This window comes from Phyllostomus discolor, chromosome 5 (assembly GCF_004126475.2).
Source record: "Phyllostomus discolor isolate MPI-MPIP mPhyDis1 chromosome 5, mPhyDis1.pri.v3, whole genome shotgun sequence".
Classification (NCBI taxonomy): Eukaryota; Metazoa; Chordata; class Mammalia; order Chiroptera; family Phyllostomidae; genus Phyllostomus; species Phyllostomus discolor.
Window position 1 is genome coordinate 42,269,992 of NC_040907.2, and position 14,188 is coordinate 42,284,179.

Consider the following 14,188-nt stretch of genomic DNA (forward strand, 5'->3'; position numbering starts at 1 on the left):
AGCAGGCATTCTGGGAATTCATGGCATTCCCTGATCAGACCCCTCCACCTTGACTGTCCTGATGGTGATTTTGCCTGGGCAAGGGGAAGTGTGTGTCTTCCCAGACACTCCTGGGGCTCTGACACAAATGTGTGCAGATCAGTGCTCTTGGTTTGTGACAGGGAGGAGGAAGTGAGAAGGGTGGAGAAGGTATTTCTTTTATCGCACAATTAGATTAGAAAGTGGCTGGTTGCTCTGGGAAGGGATCTACCCAAACTGGGCCTGTTGCCTTGCTGGGTGGCCCAGTTTTGCTCTGAAGGGGTTTGAATTTTCTGGATCTGACTTCTTTAGCTGTTCATATTCTTGAGAAAAGGCCTATAGTGTGCTTCACATGAAAGCCCAAACCAGATTCCAAAAACTTATGAGTCTTCACATTACTCATGTATTCACTCATTCATTTATTCACTCATTGATCTTTTATCAAGTACCTACTATGTGCCAAGCACTATTCTAGGCATTGGAGTGCAAAGACCCTATTACTGAGTTGCACAAAGAATCAATGTAGGAATGTATTAAGTATTATGATACTTAATTAAATTATACCAGTAATTAAAAATAAACTGCCTAATATTTATTAAGTGCTTACTATAAGGCAGGCACTTTTCTAAATGTTTTGCATACAATGACTTGTTTAATCCTTAGGAAAACCCTATGAAGTGGGTACAGTCATAACCCATTTTACAGACGTTGATGCTGAGGCACAGAGACGTTAAGCAACAAGGGCACAATGCTGCTAGGAAGTGTTGCAGCCAGGAATAGCAAGCTAGGCAATCTGGCTCAGAGCCTCCCTCATGACACTCTGCTGCCCCTCTATGAGAACTCACAGGAGGATGGGTACGTTGCCTAGAGGAGGCGGTACATGACTGAGTGTTGGAGGATGGCAAGAACTTGGCCAAGCAGAGAAGACAGGGCCAGAGAATGGGTGAGGACTTCCACCCATCAAAAATTTCAAATGGAACTGTAAATGCAAAACAGAGACGTGTGTTCTAGAAAGTGCCAGGAGGAGAGAGGCAGATGATGAGCTAGAGGATAGGGCCTGGGACAGGATCCCAGGGAATGGGGGTAGGGGGCTCCTTTCTTTAAACACCGGGGAACCGTTGTAGGGCTTTTAGGCCTGAAGTGATGTGGCTACAATCACCACTTGAGGACTTTTGCAGTAGTTTTGTTTATGGTTTTGGTTGACTAATACTAGCCAATATGCAAATGACAAGGAATTCCTCTCTGACCAGCCTGATGATTCACCATTTGTACCCTCTTCCCACTGAGATTTATTCTTTGGTCTGCATTGGGCCCTGGGCAGTCTGACTCCTATGCTCACATCAGGGGACTCCCTTGCTCCTGCCTTCCAGCTGGGCTTGGCCAGTGATAGGCATCAGCAAGAGACAGGAAGGTAAGAGAAGGAGAGGTTGGGATGGTTCCCCCAGCTCCTTCCCTGCTTCCGCGCCTGGATCTGTCAGTGGCCATGTTCCTCTAAAACTGTAGCTCCTGACAGTGGCCCCTCTTCCAGGACTCCACTTCCAACTGGGCTCCAGCAACACCTGGCCTTCCCCTTGACCTTTCAAGTCGGAGGTGGTCACGCTCCCCACTGTTGCATGTCTCTAGGTATCTCAGTATTCTTTATTGGTTCCCTTAGCCTCCCTCTTCCTAATAAATTATTCTTTCATTAATTCCTCTTTGAAATCCCAGCAGAGGAAGCCACCTTTTTCTTGCCAATAATGAATCATGCTGAGAACTTGATAACAATGATCATTTATTGAATACCTACTGTGTGCTTGAGATTTAAATGCAGTTTTTAATTTAAGTTTCACTGAGTTCATGAGGTATGTGTCATTTATATCCATTTTCTAGATGAGGAAACTGAGGCAGGCAAAGAGATGTTAAGTACCTTGCCCAAGACCATGTGAACCTCTTGTCTGTTGTCCTCTAGTGAGACACAAAGTCAAAACTCAATCCTGGTCTCTGGACTCCAAAACTTACCCTCATTTCACTGTTCCATGTCACTGAATAAATCCTTGTAGATGCTTAATATGTCAGACTCTGGGAAATCAGAAAGGGCTGTAATTATAAAGTCTCTAGGGGCAGTGAGGAAGGGGTGTTCCATGGAGGGAGGTGTCTCTGTTGAGAAGTGGTGGATCTTTACGGGAAAGTTCCAGAATGTAACCATTCCTGCATTGATGGGAAACTCAATGGAGAATGACTTACCCAGAATCTCTCTCACTTCACCATGTGCAGTTTCTCTGTGGGGGAAGATCTTGGCCCGTGATGGGTTCGCTCATCCCTCCCAGACCCATGGCATAAGGGTTTATTTATAGAGAAAGATTTTATTATTTTTTGAAATCACTTGTGGGCTTCTGCACCAAAGCTTAGGAAAAGGCACATACTCGTGGTGAGTGGTCAAGGGAAACCACCCTGTTTTCTTGGCAGCGCTGTGGCTGAAACAGCCCTTCCCAAAAACAATACGTGGGGGAAGGAAAGGCGAAACCAAGGGAGGTTTTAAAATGCTGTGGTTAATGTTTTATTTTTTTTTCTTGCTGGTGTCTTGGGGGCTGAAGAAGGCAGTGGGATGGTTCTACAACAGGCCAAAAATGTAGTGCCCCTCAAACCGAGCGTTTCCAGAGCTCGCCTTACATGGCTCATGCCTGCCCTAAACCTCAACTGCCCTTTGTCCAGGCCCATCTGCAAAGGATGGTGATAATAGCACAGCAATGGTGCAGCCTCCACCTTAAATTTTAGTAGCTCTCTCTGTTTCACAAAACTCATATTTTAACAAAAATGGCTGCCTTTATGCTAAGTGCCTGGCTCCTTCTCCTTATGATTTTATTTCATTTTAACAACAGCTCTTTGGAAACATTCTCATTATCCTCATTTGACAAATGAGGAAACTGAAGCTCTGGAGATTAAATGCCACGCCCTAAATCACATGGCCAGAAGGAACCAAGCCAAGATCTAAACCCAGGCTCTTTGCACAGCTACTGGTCGTGTGCTTGAAAACAGTTCTGGAAATTAGCCTTGTCTTCCTATTTTCCAAAGAGGAAACCAAAGCAGAGCAAGATGCTCCAGACCACTGGGTAAGTTAGGGATGAACTTGGACTGAGGGCAAAACTAGGATGCCTCCCAGGCAGGCCCTTGCCCGCAGGCACATGGCAGTGGTTCCTGGGTACCAGCAGTTAGGATGCACCGACCACCACCTTCTGGGCCATATCAGCCAATCACAAACTTACATTTCAGACCCAAACCAGCCCCTACATATGATCAGATATATCCACAGCTGTGCCTTGTGATACCATCAGTTCTTACATACAGTTTTAAAGTAGAGGCCTCAGATCTCCGTCTACCGATGGGTGGTAATGCTTGAATCTGATATAAAATAGTCCAGTCTCTAAGATAGATCTAAATTTACTCACATCCAAGCCCAAGAGGAATCAGAACTAGAGAAAAACCTCTTGCCTGGAACACCTCTCCACACATTCTTGCTGTCCTGTGTGCCTGGCACCTTGCACTCTTGATTTACTGCCACTCACTCTCTGTGTGTCCCCAAGCAAGTCACTGAACCTCTCTGAGGCTTGCTTTCCTCAGAAGGCTGATTTCATTTTTCGCAGTCAGTTCATTCCTTCCAAAAATCTGACTGACTGTGAGGACACCCCGCCCAGGGTTCTGGGCCCACAGAGACATGAGATGGAACTGGTGCTGAAGAACACAGTGTATGCTAAAAATTCAGTTTATTTTAAATTTTGGTATTTTTAAGTCATTACAAAGAATAGTGCATGTATTTAGAGTTGTAAAATTCTGCTCTTCTTTCACAGAATTTCAGAGTAGATGGGTCCATACCAGCCATCTTATCTGAGAAGCCCCTCCTGGTACAGAGATTCAGGTCCAAGGAAGGGAGGTCCTGGGTTGAGCCTCACAAGCACTTGAGCCCACACATTAGTGCTTTTCCCAATAGGTCTTACTGCCACTTTAAAGAATTATCTGCATACAGGAATAGTATCTGTTAACCCACAGCATTTTTCTGAGGGTAATAATAATTGAGGAATACGAGGATGTTTATGCACCAAAGCAGCATGCATTCAACCAGACTTATCACTAATCACAGATAAAGTCATTCTAAGATGCCGCCTTCAGTATGTGATTGGGGCTTCTGGGGAGGTCTTGCTTGAATACATAATTGAGCTTTGATTTGTTTTCAGTTAGCATATTGGCATCACTTAGAAATTGTAATTATCATTTGAAGGTAGACAGTATCTGATTTTGTTTCTCAAATGTGTTTGTGAGCCCTGATCAGTATGGCTCAGCTGGTTGGAGCATCATCCCATAACCAAAAGGTGGTGGGTTTGATCCCCAGTTTCAGCTCCTATGATCCTCAGTACGCATGTACAGGAAACAACCAACCGACTCTTCCTTCTCACATCGATGTTTCTCTCTCTCTCTCAAAGCAATGACAGAATGTCCTCAGGTAGAGGATAAAAAAAATGTTTGTGAATGGTGAGATGGTGAAAGATACTGTTCTACCAAGATTCTCAAACACACTTGCCCTTAGAATTCTGGATATTACTGCCTTAAAGTAGGTGATGAGCTCCTGTCCTTTCTAATGCTAGCTAATTTTTGCCAGGTAGGAATGAAAATTTATCCCCTTCACCATGCTGATGGCTATTTTTTTACATTTAGCTTTAGGGATAGGCTTCAGATATTTTTTAACCTTGGTTGAGTCCTTCAAAAAATATATCTGTGAGACTAAAACCAGATGCGGACCACCAGAGTATAACCTCTGCTGGTTCAGGTTAATGTTGTGTGGTTTCCGTTCCTCTGCTTATTGTAATATGGGCATCTTCTTCTCCAACGCAACTGGTCACCACGATCCTGTTGCCATTACTTGCACCTGAGGCCAGGTTGCTGGCCAAGGGCGTCAGAGTGTGGAATGTGCAGTCTCCAGGCAGGTGACCTAAGGTTGGATCTCAGCTCTGTCATCTGCCAGCTAGCTGAGTAAGGGACATGATCTCTCTTATCAAGCTTCAGTTTTCTCATTTGTAAATGTCTATACCCACCACACCTATGTTGTGAAAGGAGTAAGTGAGGATGGCAGGTATGAAAGGCTTAGCCCACAGAAGGGGCTCGAGTATGGTATCTCCTTTCTCTTCTTACAAATCTTAGCTAATGTTCAAAACTCATCGCAGAGTACAACTATTCCAGAAAGGCTTTTATGACCTCTCCTGTTTATAGGACATCTGTCAATACCTGGTAATGACAATTCTTGGCAATTACCAGGTAACTTTTTATATGTACATGATGCTGTGCTTCAGTTTGACCATCAATGCCCCCAAACACTTCTTTTGTCCTTTTCACAAGCTTGATTCCTTGCCCTTTACCTTTGACTAGGCACTGCCATGTGCCATGCTTTCTCATAACAACTGCATAAGGACAAGAGCCCCATGGACTAGATACTCTAACGGGGCAGCTGGCACACAAAGTTGGAAGACTGGAAAGAACAAAGCAAATATACAGTGTTTATGGTCACCAAGGAGACCAGGCAAGAGGGTTTGGATGATCAAACTCAACCCCACTTCCACTCCTGGAAAAATAATGCAAAGTGCAAATTTTCAGAGGATAAGCAAGCAAAGTGGGCTGAAAGATGTTCCCCAAAGATATCAGGTCCTAATTCCCAGAAGCTGTGACTACTCCTGACATGGAGAAAGATGTAGTTAAGGTAAGGATCTTGTGTTGGAGAGATTATCTTGGATAATCCTGGTGGGCACTAAATGGAGTCCCAAGTTTCATAAGGAGAGAGGCAGAGGGAGATTTGACAGAGGCAAAAAAGAAGAAAAAGAAGGACTTGTGTGGATGGAAATGGGGAAGGAGATCTGACTACAACAGAAGAGAAGAGCCATGTGTTGGAAGGAGAGGGGAGCAGAATCAGAGAGAAGATGCTGCACTACTGGCCCTGAAGATTAGGAAGCAGTCGTGAGCCAAGGAATATGGGCAAGCAGCTGCAGATGCTGGAAAAGGCAAGAAAATGGATTCTCTCTTCGAGCTTCTGGAGGGAGCATGATGCTGCCAACACCTTGATTTCAGCCAGTGATACTGATTTCCAACTTCTGGCCTGGAGAACTGTAAGAGACTCGATGTGTGTTGTTTTAGGCCACCAAATTTGTAGTAATTTGTTATAGCAGCAATAGGAAACATGTAGCAAGTAGGAGAAAGAAGGAGCAGAAATAAAGTAAAAAGGATGAGGTGTGGAACTAATGTGGAGTGCTTGAAATAGCCCTTCAGAAAATGTCAAAAGACTTGAGTGCTCGTCCAGTTGTTTTCATCATATGGCTCTTCAAGCTTGGGCACACCACTTAACCTCTTTGAGTCCCAGATTTCCTTGTCTGGAAAATGGGACAACCTACCTGTCACATGCAGATGCTCATAAAGGGCAGCTGCTATTAACTTAATATTAAAGAATGATAAAATTCCATGGCTAAGTGGTGGCAGTAGGTTCCAACTCTGCTTTCATGGAACACAAGAGCTAGACTGATGCAAAGTGTGGATGAAGTTGAATGGGAGCCCCCTTTACTCATATTACAGGGAAACAAAGGGATATTTCTATTAATGTTATGTTTTGTTCCCATACTTTCATTTAGGCCTTTGGTCCTTGCCCATACCCAATGTTAGTTAAAATGGCATCAGACAGTGCAGATTATACATTTAGTCATTTTAAGGCATAAAAAATACATTCTGTCTTTAGGTAGTATTCTTGGTATTCTGCCAAGATCACCAAGACCCTGAGACTCTACATCAGAGCCAGTCTTTGAACCACTGCTACAACACAGCTCGCTGATCCCCTGAGGTCATTCTTCCACTTACTTCTAGGGCCCTGAGGGAAGCTCCTCCCCTGCCTCTGACTCAGTTGCTTCCTCTGTAAAGTAGGGCTAACACCTTCCTGAAAGGCCATGTTTGCAGAGTGGTTGAAATCATCTGTGTAAAGTGCCTTGTCAGGGAATGGTAAGGGCTCAATAATTGGTGTCTCCTTAAGTGGTATTATTATTTGTTATTATTGTTACCTAGCTCTTAATTGAGCTAATTAACTTTAGTAAAATTTAGTGTCCTGTATTCTTTAACCAACTAGCTACATCTCCAATAAGCAGGAACCTTGTGTCATCAGAACAGGAGAACTTAGTAAGGGAGAGGGATAAAGTTAGAGGTAGACCGAAGTTTGCATCCTGTTCATATCACTGGCTGTGTGATATTGAGCCAGTCGTGAACTTTCTGACCCTCACTTTTCTCCTGTATAATATGAAGTGATAGTGGTATTTTTCTCATAGAATTCTTATGAGGGTTATACAGGACAATGCATTTAAAGGGCTCAGCATAGCTGGCATATAGCAGGCACTTAATATTCAATGAATTAAATCCCCTTGATTTAATTTCCATTTTAAAATAGAGGAAAACACAGATCTGAGGGTCTGAGGCAATGAATGTTATCAGGCTGTTAATGGAATGTGAGAACTGCAGGCAGCTTCAAACACCTGGCATTTGAGTCACATGAAAAGGCCTAGGGTTCTCTCTCCCAGAAACCTGAGGTGTTAGCCTAGAGAAAAATCCCTTTGCCAGGAAGCTGTAAAGCCGTGACCTTTTACAGGCAAATTTACCCCAAACCTGGGTGGGAAGAGGCCTGGGAGCCCCCCTTCCTAGGAGCCCAGCACGGTGGGAATTTCCTCCCTGGCCTTCCTGGGCTGGCCCTGGCCGTGCTTGACTGAGCCCCCGTGGTTTCTGTTGTCGCTGAAACTGCTGCGGAAAGTTCAGCTTGAGAAGAAGAGGGAACTGGGGTGTGTTGATTATTTCTCCCTTTCTTTTTGAACATCAAACATCCTTAGACTTGATTTCAGAAATCTTAACCCAAACCACATGCGTTTCTGACAGGGGACCCACTCTGTGGGGTGCACAGGGCGTTTTGACTTCTCGAAGACAGTGACACTGGGCAGCAGCCAGGTCTCCTCAGAAACTGAACCACACAGGTTCACACGCCCCGAGGGACTGCTGGAATGCTGCTTTGTTTTGGACTTTGGATTTACAGTCCAACCCTCCTTCCCCACCCCCTAGAACTTGATTTATTATCGTGCAGACCCGGTGGCTTTCCTCCAACTTTATTTCTTTCTTCAGAAGTAAACAAGGATTTTACAGCTCCATAACCTCCTCAGAGTTTGTTTGTTCTTCCCTCCGTACAGAGCGGGCCATGTTTGTTCCCTGGGAAAGTCTCTTCTCTAATTATTTTCACATTTCAACAGCTTTTGTTTCTTCTTCCTTCTCAGAGGTTTATAAAAATGCTGATGGTGGATTTGCTCTGGGCTAAATTGTACCGGTAAACATTTTCTCCTAGGCACACGGGAGCCACGGTGACTAGGGGCCATGTTGCCTTTTCTTATTGTGTAACATGTCAGAAGGAAAATCGAACATCCTGAAGTGCTTCTGTGGATGGCTGGGGCTGGGGGTGGGGGGGCGGGATATGGAAACTGGTAAAACAAGGAAATTGTGCTAATCTTGTACAAGGAGCATTGGACAACACTGTATATGCAAGACTCAGCTGAGAAAAAAAAGGCTGCCTTGATGACTGAATTTTCATTATATCCCAGCAAAATCTTGGATTATGGGATAGGTACTGGCTTGTTCTAGCCAAAAGGTGTAAGTCTAATCTTGATGTTTCCATATTCAGTCTGAAGAATGAATTTTTTTTCTAACAATATCAGTTGTTGGTTCTAGGTGAAATTGAGGCTCAAAAGGATGGTGTACTTTTTGTTTCTCCCATCCTATGCAACCTTCAGTGTCTTGCTTGTTTCAGTGCAACCTCTCACTTTCATTCTCCCCCGATAACATTACTGCCTATGGCCCCAAAGTCCCAGGTCCACCTGTTTAGTCAGCTGTCATATATGACAAGGACCTCAAACCCAACGGTCTGAAATGGAACTTGTGATCTTTCCCTCAATTGCACTCCCCTTCAAATCCTCCACCTCAGTGAGGGGTACTGGCATCCACTAAGGTGACTTGCAGGAAGCCTGGAGTCATCCAGAATTCTCTCTCTCTTATCAGATTAGGCCTTGAGTTCCGTCCATTCTACTTCCTCAATAGCTCTTGCATTAGTTCACGTCTCTCCTTTTCCACAGGCACTTGCCTCATTCAGACTTTTAGTGCCTCACACCTAGACCACTGCTACAACCTCCTTGTTGGTGTCTATTATGGTCTAAACATTTGTGTCCTCTCAAAAGCATATGTTGAAACCCTAACACACAATGTGATAGTATTAGGAAGAAGAACCCTCATGAATGGGATTAGTGCCTTTACAGAAAGGGCTCCAGAGAGCTCCATAGCACCTTCCATCACCTGAAGACACAGTAAGAAGCCCACAGTCTGCTTCCTGGAGCGCCGTCACCAGAATCCTGTCATGTTGCCACCTTGATCTTGGGTTTCCAGCCTCTAGAAACATGAGGAATAAACTTTGTTGTTTATCAGCTACCCTGTCTGTGGCATGTTTTTTTATAGCAGTTCAAATGGACTAAGACAGTCTGCCTGAAAATCCCACCCCCAAACCTCCATTATGAGGATCACCTCCTGAACTTTAAGAATTTTCAGAGCATAGGATCATTCATTACTTCCCTGCTTAGAGATCACTTATGTCCCTCTTGCCCCATTGTCCACACAGGCTGGCCCAGGCCCTGGAGCATGGCATTCAGTGCTCTATGTGAGCCAGTTTCAGCCTTCCCTCCAGGCCTGTTCTGCTGCTCAATACACACCTACACACACACATCCCGTGGCTGACAATTCTCCCCCAGTACACACCATGCCCTTCCATGCTTCATGCTGCTCCTTGACATGGAGTGCTCTTCTGTCCCTTCTACAGCTGGAAAAAATCCGCTTAATCCTGAAGGCCCACATCAAAAATTAGCTCCTCTACGTAACTATGTAACTTTTCCAAATCCCCCTAAGTCGTGTCTTTTGCTCTCTGTGTTTCCAAAGCAGCTTGTACGTGTCTTTACTCTTTTGCCTTGGCCTATCCTTACCCAAAGTAAGGAGTACAGGATTCGGTTCTTACCTTGATCTCCCCTCTATATAGCAGAGTCTGGCCTTTGGGAGGGACTATGGACTGAATTATGTTCTACTCATTCAAACTTATATGCTAAAGCCCTAGCCCCACAATGTGATAGTACTGAAGATGGGGCCATTGGAACGTAATGAAATTTAAACGAGGTCATAATGATGGGGCCCTCGTGAGAGGATTAGTATGCTTTTAAGAGAAGACACAAGAAAGCTTGCTTGCACTCTTTTTTTCCCAACACACGAGGACATAGGGAGAAGACAGCTGTCTGCAAGCCAGGAAGCAAGTCCTCACCGGGGAACCAAATCAGCCAGCACTTTGATCTTAGACTCCTAGTTATCAGAACTGTGAGAAATAATGCCTGCTGTTTAAGCCACTCAGTCTACGGTATTCTGTCATGGCAGTCCAAGCTGCCTAAGACAGCAAATGTTACCATGTCTATATCTAGAGACCTCCCCTCACCCCCACACCCTGGGATGTGCCTGTGATGAGTAGGGGGGAAACATGGCTTTCATCCTGGTTTGGATGACCATTCACAATGCTTTGATCCAAGTCTAGGGGAGACCGAAACTCTGACTGGCATGGGCCAGAGGCTGCTGTCATAGGCTACAATATGCCCCCTTTGGAGTCCTTCTGTCAGAATAAAGGAGAAGTAGTCTTGGACCTCATCTAACTTCAGGTTCCATGCACTGCCTGTAACCTCCTGCTGTCGTGCCCTCTACCATCTTGGTCCCTCCACCCAGGTTCCAAGCTTGAGTTTAGGAATTGAACTGGGGGCCACCTCACTCAGGGTCCTTCCTCCCTCAGCTCTGGTACCCCTCTGCCCCAGCTGCTGTTGCACATGAGGACATCCCAGCATGCCTGAAGGATGATCTTTCTTTTGCCTATTGGCACGTTTTATGCAGGAATAGGGCAGCAAAAGGGCAGCGTCCCCTCTGCTAAGACTTGAATAACACAGGAAAGACTCTAGATCTGAGGCCTAAACTACAGAGCTATATTCACCTATTCAACTCACTTTTCAGAAAACCTACTGTATCCCAGGGATTAGAGCTAGGTGATGAAGATACAAAGATGAACTAAAACAGTATTCTTGTTTTAGAAGAACTCTTGATTCAGTATGGGAGGTTCCCCTCTGGGGTCTGCTGGTCTAAGCCCCACCCTGAGGGCCAGGAAATCTCCTGTGCTCAAAGTCAGGGTACACCTACAGGATGGGTAGGGCTGGGCTGGGATAGGGAAGAGAGACAGCTAAAGGTTAATCCCAAAGAAATCTTGCCATTATCCAGGGTCTTTACTTCCTCTGGTTCTCCATTCCCCTCTCTTTAAAGTAGTGATTCTCATTCTCTTGGCTATGAGCACCTGCTATGTGGAGCCCTAGGTCAAGGCTAGGGATGCAGACATTCACTCAATATAATGTCTATCATATTATAGGTGCTCAATAAGTATTGGTTGAATAAATGAGAATAAATGAATGGTTCTGCTCCAGCCTTATAGGCATAGGCAATTTCTACAGTGCCGGCTGTACTTTACCTGTATCACAACATGGCATATACAACCACAGCGAACAGGACTATGTAACATGAGCTGAGGCTGCTGTGGGGCAGGTGGTTTGCTTTTCATCTCCACTGAGGGAAAGTGGTTTCTGTTCAGGGATGCTGGAGAAAGAGAGCTCAGAGAGAGCTTAGGAAATGTTGGACCATATACTCTTTTACTAATATTATTGAAGTATAATTGACATACAATATTCTGTTAGTTTTACATGTGCATGTATATGTTGGTTTTATAGATATTTACAAGTGTTGTATTTTCTTGTTGGATTCACCTCATTATGGGAGTTACTTTAAAGATATGCAGTAAACATTTTCAGCCTCAATTCAGGGTAAGGAAGTTTTAGCAAAAGCAAGTCTCATGGCAGTCTAGGTACAATGCAGGCCTGATTCCCCACGGGGGAACCTGTCCATGGGCATGGGTCCTGTCTGGGCTCACGCCATGCAGAACAGTCTCCTATACAGAGCATATAAATGTGTCTTATTTATTCATTTAGCCACTGTAAGTCTTTTGATGGGAGAATTCAGTTCATTTACATTTAAGGTAATTACTAATAGGTATATATTTATTTCCATGTTGTGAATTGTTTTCTGGATCTTTTGTAGTTTCGCTTTTCCTTTTTTCTTTTCTTGCTTTTCTCCCTTGAGGTTTGATGACTTTCTGTAATGTTGCTTAGATTCCTTTCTCATTATCTTTTGGGTGTCATAGGGTTTTTTTATCAGTAATGAGATCTTTTGCTTTTTTTATTATATTTACCATGCCATAAATTCATAGGGAAAGGCTTCCAGCAGCTCAGGCTCCTTTCCGTTAGTTCTCACACAGTGTGCTTCTCTGGGTGGGGCAGGCTGACGCCTCAGTTGAACCCAGGTACCTTTCTCTTTTGCTTCCTTCTGTTTTGATCACTTTCCTTCACACATTTCAGGAAGCTATCTTGGCTAGTAGAGTGCTTAATATGTTCAATAAGTACATTAATTCCCTTGGCAAGAATCTTGACCTGAACTTGTTTATTCACAACAATGTCTACTGCATGCCGAGTGACACTGTAGACTCTTCTAGTTTTACCATGGGAACAATCCTGGGGCATTCCCTTCTGAATGTCTGCAATGTTACCTTTCTTGTAGATTCACATGTATGTGGCTAAAGGAACAACTTCATGTTTCCTAAAAGGCGTAGAGAACATAGAGTGGGTACCTCTCCTCTTCTCCTTTGTGTTAGTCATTTTGACAAATTACTGGAAGATGGCAGTTTCAGCTGAAAAACTGGGTATTGTAGGTTTTGCTTTGTGGTTATCTTGAGACTTATGTATGCCTATGTGAGTGTGTGTGTATCACAATCCATTTTTAAATTTAGAGCACATTACATTCTAATACATTTTAAAACTTTACATCTTAACTCCCCCTCCCACATTTCATATTTTTGATATCATGTATTGTAATAATCTTTTTATTTTGTATATCCCTTAACTAATTACTGTACTTACAATTATTTATATTTGTCTTTTAACCTTCATACTAGCTTTATAGGTGATTAATCTACTTGATTTACTATATCTTTACCTTTACCAGTGAGCTGTTTATTTTTATATTTTTTCTAGTTACTAGTTAGTGCCTTTTCAGCTTAAAGATACATTTAACGTTTAATATCTCTTATAAGACAGGCTTAGTGATGATGAACTTCCTTTAGATTTTGCTTATCTGAAAAACTATCTCATCCTCAATTCTTAATGACAACCATGCAAATAGAGTATTCTTGGTTGAAAGTTTTTTCCTTTCAGCACTTTGAGTAGTATTATGCTATTCCATACTGGCCTACAAGGTTTCTGCTGAGAAATCTGCTGATGGTTTTATGGGGATACATTTAATGTAACAAATTGTTTTTCTCTTGCTGCTTTTAAGACTGTGTTTTTAACTTTTGACATTTTAATTATATTGTGTCTCAATGTGTATCTCTTTGGGTTCCTTTGGCTTGGATCTCTATGGGCTTCCTGGATCTGAACATCTGTTTCTTACTTAGCCAGTTAGGAAAATTTTCAGCCATTGTTTCTTCAAATAAGTTTTCTGAACTTTCTCTCTCTTTTCTCCTTTTAGAATCCCTAAAATGCAAATGTTATTCTGCTTAATGTTATCCTGTAGGTCCATTAAGCTATCTTTACTTTTTGAACTTTTTTTCTTTTTTTCTGCTGTATGTGGGCAAATTCCGCTGCCTTGTTTTCCAGATCACCAATTTTCTCTTCTGCTTTATCTAGTCTGCTGTTGAACTCCCCCCCTCCAATGTATTTTTTAGTTCAGTTTGTGTGTTTTTGGCTCTATGACTTTTGTTTGGTACTTTCTTATATTTTTTAATTTCTTTGTTAAAGTTCTCACTGTGTTTATGCATTCTTTTTCCTAGTTCAGTGAGCATCTTTATGACATCTACTTTGAACTTTTTATCAGGTAAGTTACTTAACTCCATTTCATTAAGGTACTTTTCTAGGGTTTAGCTTATTTTTTTTCATTTGGAATGTATTACTTTTATCCTATTTTGCTTGACTCTGTGTTT

The 14,188-nt window shown here is 43.2% G+C and overlaps 1 pseudogene; it reads right to left on the minus strand.

Moving 5' to 3' along the window:
• Positions 1-12,918, minus strand: part of LOC114496949 — a 58,651-nt pseudogene extending 45,733 nt beyond the window's left edge.
• Between the last annotated feature and the right edge of the window lie 1,270 nt (positions 12,919-14,188).